This window comes from Alexandromys fortis, unplaced genomic scaffold (genome assembly GCF_014885135.2).
Source record: "Alexandromys fortis isolate MF-2015 unplaced genomic scaffold, M_Fortis_MF-2015_v1.1 scaffold_23, whole genome shotgun sequence".
In the NCBI taxonomy this organism is placed as follows: Eukaryota; Metazoa; Chordata; class Mammalia; order Rodentia; family Cricetidae; genus Alexandromys; species Alexandromys fortis.
In genome coordinates, this window is record NW_026067907.1 from 2,104,317 (window position 1) to 2,112,168 (window position 7,852).

Here is a 7,852-nt window from a genome sequence, read left to right on the forward strand (position 1 = left end):
CCTCTGTCTCCCTCAAGTCCACAGTCAGCAGTGCCCTGCACCTGCGCTGGTTGACTGTCACTGTGTAGTCACTCACCTCATGGGGACAGCGGAGCTGAGTTCACGTCATCCCTGCGGTTATTCAGGTGCATCAGGAGATGCAGGTTCCTCCGTTCCGTGCCTTCCTCCCAATAAGTATAATGAAGCCAAGACACCCACAATATCGCTAATGTAGCAAATTTTGTGGTTTTTTTTTTTTTTTTTTTTGGCATTAGACTTCTGACTAAGGTGGTGACAATGCATGTTAGTGACTTTTCCTGCTGCTGTCACTAAATTCCCAACAAAGGCCGCTGAAGGAAGGACAAGTGTACTTTGGCTCACAGTTTGATAATACAGTTTATCACGGGAAGAAAGCATGGGAGCGGGAGTGTAAGGGGCCTGGTCACACTGTGTGCCTGGTCACACCAGGAAGCAGAGCGAGATGAACGCTGCTGTGGGGTTTGTTCTCTCCTCCCTCCTCCCTGATTTCATCAGTGAAGGGCCATGGTCCAGGCGATGGTGCTGGCCACACTCACAGCAGATCTCCTCAGTTCAGTCTATCAGGAAACACCCTCACTGAAACAACCTGGATGTGTTTCCCAGGTAATTCCAAAAGTAGTCAAGTTTCCGGCAGAGTTATCCCCCACAGTGGATGCTCTGATTAAGAAGCTGGTATAGAGGAAACAATAGAGGCCGCGCGCGCAGAGCGAGGGCTCGTCGCCTGCCCGTCCCTCCTGCAACGCACGACCCCGGGATCCCCCCCCCAGCCCCTCCCGGTTCGCCTACCGCCATGGCTGACAAGGAAGCTGCCTTTGACGACGCTGTGGAAGAACGTGTGATCAACGAGGAGTACAAAATATGGAAGAAAAACACCCCTTTTCTTTATGATTTGGTGATGACCCATGCCCTGGAGTGGCCCAGTTGCTTCCAGATGTTACCAGGCCTGAGGGTAAAGATTTCAGCATTCATCGACTTGTCCTGGGAACACACACATCGGATGAACAAAACCACCTGGTGATAGCCAGTGTCCAGCTCCCTAATGATGATGCTCAGTTTGATGCCTCACACTATGACAGTGAGAAAGGAGAATTTGGAGGTTTTGGCTCTGTCAGTGGGAAAATTGAAATAGAAATCAAGATCAACCATGAAGGAGAAGTAAACAGGGCTCGGTACATGCCCCAGAACCCTTGCATCATTGCAACAAAAACTCCATCCAGTGATGTGCTTGTTTTTGACTACACAAAGCATCCTTCTAAACCAGACCCTTCTGGAGAATGCAACCCAGATTTGCGTCTCCGCGGACATCAGAAGGAAGGTTATGGTCTTTCTTGGAATCCAAATCTCAGCGGGCACTTACTCAGTGCTTCAGATGACCATACCATCTGCCTGTGGGACATCAGTGCAGTTCCAAAGGAAGGAAAAGTGGTGGATGCGAAGACTATCTTCACGGGGCATACAGCAGTAGTAGAGGACGTTTCCTGGCATCTGCTCCACGAGTCTCTGTTTGGGTCGGTTGCTGATGACCAGAAACTTATGATTTGGGATACTCGTTCAAACAATACTTCCAAGCCAAGCCACTCAGTCGATGCTCACACTGCTGAAGTGAACTGCCTGTCTTTCAATCCTTACAGTGAGTTCATTCTTGCCACAGGATCAGCTGACAAGACTGTTGCCTTGTGGGATCTGAGAAATCTGAAACTCAAGTTGCATTCCTTTGAATCACATAAGGATGAAATATTCCAAGTTCAGTGGTCACCTCACAATGAGACTATTTTGGCTTCTAGCGGTACTGATCGTAGGTTGAATGTGTGGGATTTAAGTAAAATTGGAGAAGAACAGTCCCCAGAAGATGCAGAAGATGGCCCACCAGAGTTGCTGTTTATTCATGGTGGTCACACTGCCAAGATATCTGATTTCTCCTGGAATCCCAATGAACCTTGGGTGATTTGTTCTGTATCAGAAGACAATATCATGCAAGTGTGGCAGATGGCAGAGAACATTTACAATGATGAAGACCCTGAAGGAAGTGTGGATCCAGAAGGACAAGGATCCTAGACATGTCTGCACTTGTGATTTAGACTCCCCTTGTTTTCTTCTGAACCCTGAGATGGATTTAACACTGGTTTAAGACACAGACTTTGTTCAGCTATCCGGCTACAATAGGTGCCACCAACAATACTATTAGCCCAAACCATGGGTGTTTTCTAAATCTTTAACTGGGGGGGCTTAATTCAACAAAGCCACAGACTTATATTTAAATTTTTCTTCAGGAATTTTCTGGTAACGAACCCAGGTCTGAGGGGGCTTCAGAGATGGGGCATTGTGTGTGATTATTTTCTATGAATATTGTAAGATGACAGGTTGCAATATTTATACTCCTGGCTTGAACACCTACTTCACTTATTCCTTATCCACTCTAGTCACTTTCTTGAGAATATGAAAATTTTGGGATATAGCTTAAGAAGAAAAATAATCATACATAATATGCCCCATTTCTGAAGCTACTTTAGACATGGGTTTGTTGCTAGAAAATTCCTGAGGAAAAATTTATAAATTTATAGAAATGAATAAATTTTATTCAGGAATAAAAATGACATCTTGCAATATTTATACTCCTGGCTCAGACACTTACTTCACTTGGCTTTTGTTGTGCGGTTTTTTGTTTTTGTTTTTTAAACTTGGGACCACCAAGTTGTGAGATGTATGTTTTTAACTGACAGACCACTGGTGAACTGTCAAGTTGAGAAAGAGTGAATTGCTAGTTTGTATTTGTTTTTAAAATTAAATTAATCCTTGATAAGAGTTGCTTTTTTTAGGAGTTAGTCCTTGACCACTATAGTTTGAAGCCATTTCCATTTTGGTTGACCTGTCTCACCATCAGGCCTGTTACTACTCTCCATGACTAACTGTGTAAGTGCTTATAATGGAATAAATTGCTTTTCTATAAAAAAAAAAAAGAAGCTGGTATAATAGGTCAAGGCAGAGGGGTTTTAAGGTGAAGAGCTAATGAAGGCAGTTTTCTGGGAGGAAGATTGTTCTGGTTTCTGGTTTCATTCTGTTCCTGGGACAAATACCACAGCCAAAATGAGCTTAAGGGAGAAAGTGGTATATCCCTGTACAGTCCCAGGTATAATCCGCCACTGAAGGACACCAAGGCAGGAACATGAAGACATACTTGCTTTAAGCCACAGGAGCATTACCTCTGACCAGCAAACTATTTCATAGCAAAAAAATATAGAACGAGGCATGGAGAATGCTACCTGCTAGATGACTTACAGGTCAGCTCCTATTCCACTGCCATTTTTATATCATTCGGGATTATTTGCCAGGGGATGATGCTGCCTACTGTGAGCTAGGCTCTCCTACATCAGTTAAGACAACCCCCCATAGATATACCCACAGTCCAGGATCAACACAATTCCTCAATCAAAGCTCTTTGCTCAGTTGAGTCTAGGCCATGTCAAGTTGCCAGCTAAAGAAACCAGGGCAGGAATGAACACACATTCATAGCAAAGAAATCTGGATCAGAGAGAGGAGACACCAAACCATGTGCAGTTGCTTTAAAGACCCTGGTTGATGCCATGGGGAATTCTCATACTAGGTTGACTGTTTAGACTTGTTCCATCCACGGCAACTCGGTTATGGATCATGCCCCACATTGGCCAATCGCTGTAAGTGGACTACTGCTTGGGTGACAAGCAAGACCTTGAATAAGTTGATTCTTGTTTCCTAAATAAGTTAAATGCTACCATGATAAGCCACCAACACTCCCAACACAGGTCCTTTGGTTGTAAAACTGTAGGGGAATCTAGGCATGTTCTATTATTGTGCATATGTAATGCTTCATTAGCAATTCCCAACAGTCTAGAAAATTATGACAAGATCACAGAGGCCAAGCACAGTCCCTGCTGCTGAGGTCGTCCTGCAATTGGCAATTTAAGCTCAAGCTGCAGCACTCTGTTCTCATTCCAGATTCCTTTGAGACTGCACTGCTGAGAAATGCCATGAAGTGATTCAGATACAGATACAGAATATTAGAATTGGGATTAAGAAGCAAATAAGCTGATCAAACAACCAACAGCTCCTGTTTCCTAGATATTCTGTTTCGTTCCTGAAAGCTATTGCCAGGAGCTGGGGAAATGTGCACACTGGGTCTCCTTCCCTGGAGCTGTCCCATGCCTGGCAAGTTCCCCAGTAATGATCTGATGTGGGGGACTCCACCAGCATACTGACCTTTCCTCTGGACATGTGTGAATTCAGCCTCCTTTCCTGAAGGAACCTGGGTGACATCAAAGGCCAGGATTGGCTTCAAATCTATTTATGTTTCAACCACAGTCTTCAAAAATCGATTTCTCATCAATCTGACAGCTTGCTAGGAGCTTAAATGACCCTTCTCCATGCTTCTATGCAGAAGGGTTTGAAGATTTGTCTAAGGAAGACTGTGATGTCAATACTGGGGATGGGGTGGAAGTGACAAAGAAGGACCAGGACACATGGCTGTCAACAACATGGGGGGGAGGCAATCTCCATTTTGCCAGCAATCTTCACTCCAGTACACAGCTCTGTAACCAGGTTTCTGTGTCCTTTAAGCTGGTTTTGATATTATGTGTAATAGAGTTCTGGAAAACTCCCCCTAGCTGCTACAGAGTAGCAAGATAAATATTCACAACTCTTGTAGTACCAAAGCATTTGCTCGGATTTCTGTTTCTACAGAAAATGTAATCCTAGTTACCGATGTACAAATGCAATCATTTTCAGACTTAACGTTCTGTCATTCCGTGATCTGTTTATTTCCTGCCTATTACTGTTTGCTGTGTCTTATGGAATGCTGCCCCCTACTGTTCAGCTCTGAGTGTAGTAGTGTCTACCGTCTAGTCCTCACCCTGACTGACAATTCCCACATAGAGCGTAGAGGTGCAGCACCGCTACTTTATTTTGTACAGAATGGGAGTACACGAGAATACTTCCAGCAGATATTCTTGTGCAATTATCCACTTTACCAAGAAGACTGCAGCAGCAGCTTCAAACCAACCTTTAGAAATCGTTTCCCATTTTCTCCATTAGGGAGTCTAGGAGACCACTGAGTTAAAGACTGGCTCCTCAGGATGTGGGCAGTGAGAAGGAGGACATTTATAACCAGTGACACTATGAAGGTAATCAAGTTATTTTTAATTAAACTATTCTTTGTTTGTCCCCCACCCCAGCATCTCTGAACTTCATGAGGCTGTGCTTCCTCTACAACTTCCCCCTTTCTCAAATCTATTTTCTGTGATGCTCCCAATAAACAACTTTAACAATGTATGAACAACTCACAGAACTCGTGCCACAGACATGCACAAGTATTTTAAGCCAGGGGGCTGGAAAATGAATAATCTTTGTAGCGTCCCCAGCTGTGTGAGTAGGAGAGGTCATGATGTTTCAGAATCAAGGGAGAGGTCACTCTCTATCATGTCCCCGAAGTCACCATTTGTCCAGTTGCCTAAAATTAACTGAGTTAGTTACCTTTCTCATCTCTGTAATCAAATACTTACCAAGAGACAACTTAAGGTTTACTCTGACTCGCCTCCGTCATGGCAGGGAAGCATGACAGGGCACATTTCACCCGCAGTCAGTAAGCAGAGAGATAAGTGCCACTGCCCATCTCATTCTCCTTTGTTATTCATCCCAGGACCATACCTAGACCATGGGATGGTGCTGCCCACATTCAGGGTTGGGGTTCCCTCTTCAGTTAAATCTCTCTAAATCCAGGGCTTCTTAATTGTGTCTTAATACCCAGTGGCCAACCTTTTCTCACCATTACGTACATACGTACGTGTGTGTGTGTGTGTGTGTGTGTGTGTGTGCCTTCCCTAATCCTCTGGTAATTGTTCTTACTAACTTCCATGACATCCACTCTCAGGTCTCTCATATGCGTGAGATCACACGGCTCCTGTCTTGTGTGCCTGGCTTGATTCACTCAACATAATAGCCTACAGTTTCATTCATGTTTCTGAAAATGACAAGCAGAATATATCAAAAATAAATTGCTTTGAATATGTTCATTATAAAAAAAATAATAAATACTTAAGACAGTGGGCTTGCCCTGACTTTAAGGTCACACAGCATATACACATGTCAAAGCATTAACACACATATGTGTCAAAACAATGATACAATAAAAAAGAAGGGGGATTACAAGTATAGGTACATGTTCTTTATTGTTATCATATAAAGTATACTTTCAATGTGTATTTTATATTCCTTTTAACATGTTATATTAAATATTATACATATACAGATATTATGTACCATACTTTTAAGTTATATTACAATATAATTATTTAATCTGTAGTGATAGATATTAAGATATAGTTTATAAATTTTTTAAACAGGAAGTTCTAAACTAGAGGTTGGTAAGCAACTTTTAAAAATGCTTACTTATTTTTATTTTAAGTGTAGGTCTATGTGTCAAATGCATACAATGTGTATAGGGGCCAGAAGAGGGTATTGGGTCTCCTGGGGCTGGAGTCACAGAAGGTTGTGAGCTGCCATGTAGGTACTGAGAACTGAACCTGGATCCCATAGAAGAGCAGCCAGTGCTTTTTACCACTGAGTCATCTATCCAGTCAAGAGAACCTTTATTTCATGAAAGATCAGAGGAGACATTAGGATTTGGGGATTTCAGATGTTGTAGTTCCAAAGCAATCACAGCATACATACATGTGACAAGCATGTCCATGTTCCAGTCAACAACACAGGAGCATGGACATTTAAATATAATTTTTACATGTCCAAAATACTTCATGTTTTTGATCTTTTAAAGATGTTAATGCCACTCTCAACTTAAGAGATATAACAAGCAAAGAGGTGAGTCTATTTGACCCTAGATGTAGGCGTCACCCCTCTGACTGCCTACGTTGACAAATTTTTAAGGTCTCAGAACTGGAGTTGAGTGTAGGCAAACTGCAGAGCCACAGGTGTCAGAGACACAGACACACCTTCAAGAATGCAGAGCCTGGATCCCAGTCCCATGGTCATTACTAAATACAGGAGTGAAATAAGAAACTACTGCAGGCATCAGCTTATTCGTCTGTAAAAGGAATAGATTGCCTTCACTGTGCAGACAAATGAGAGCTTTCTAGATAGCAAATACAGATTTTCTGAGAATGCTAAAATGGGGATGCTATGGCGAGGCTGTGGGGGAAAGAAATCACTCAAAAGTAAAGATGAGGCAGAGTTAAACAGTACATTTGTTTCCCCCCTCCCCTCCCTTGGGTTTTATAATAACAAATCCTTCATGACAAATTCAATATAGCCATTTTCCTTATGGTTAACATAAGTGAAACAGTCTTTCCATTAGTTGAGCAGTGGAGCTCTGGTTTTCTCCCCATGCCCTTAAACAAAAGAAAACAAACCAGAAAGGAACACGGTTTCATAAAATCTGTGCGTTAAGACTTCAAACTGCAGATGGTGCTGTGGTTCCATTTAAAATGGCTTTAGGTCCTGTGTAAATTCAGCTAATTCTGTGATTTGGTCTATTTTCCTCCATAGGTAAGAAAACAAATTCTCTTTATTATCTTGTTTCATTATGATGATGGCAGAAACTGTCTTTATTATTGCACAGATATATCACAGTTACTCCTCATGACTGCTTCTTAGACCGAGTGCTAAGCGATCCTGATGTCATTTTTTTTTTTTTTTTGGCTTATCATTCAGGATCGATTCCTCTGTAATCCTTAATCTATTTATGTTTTTCCAGTGCAGCTTTAAAATGAAATTGTTTCACTGAGGATTTGGTGACAATGAGCTCAGAATAAAAAATTCCATATGAAAACCATTTTAACCTCTAGTTTGT

At 42.2% G+C, this 7,852-nt stretch overlaps 1 pseudogene; it reads left to right on the forward strand.

Moving 5' to 3' along the window:
* Nucleotides 1-702: 702 nt before the first annotated feature.
* On the forward strand, nt 703-2,600 carry LOC126497648 (histone-binding protein RBBP4-like; annotated as a pseudogene).
* The last annotated feature ends 5,252 nt before the right edge of the window (nt 2,601-7,852 follow it).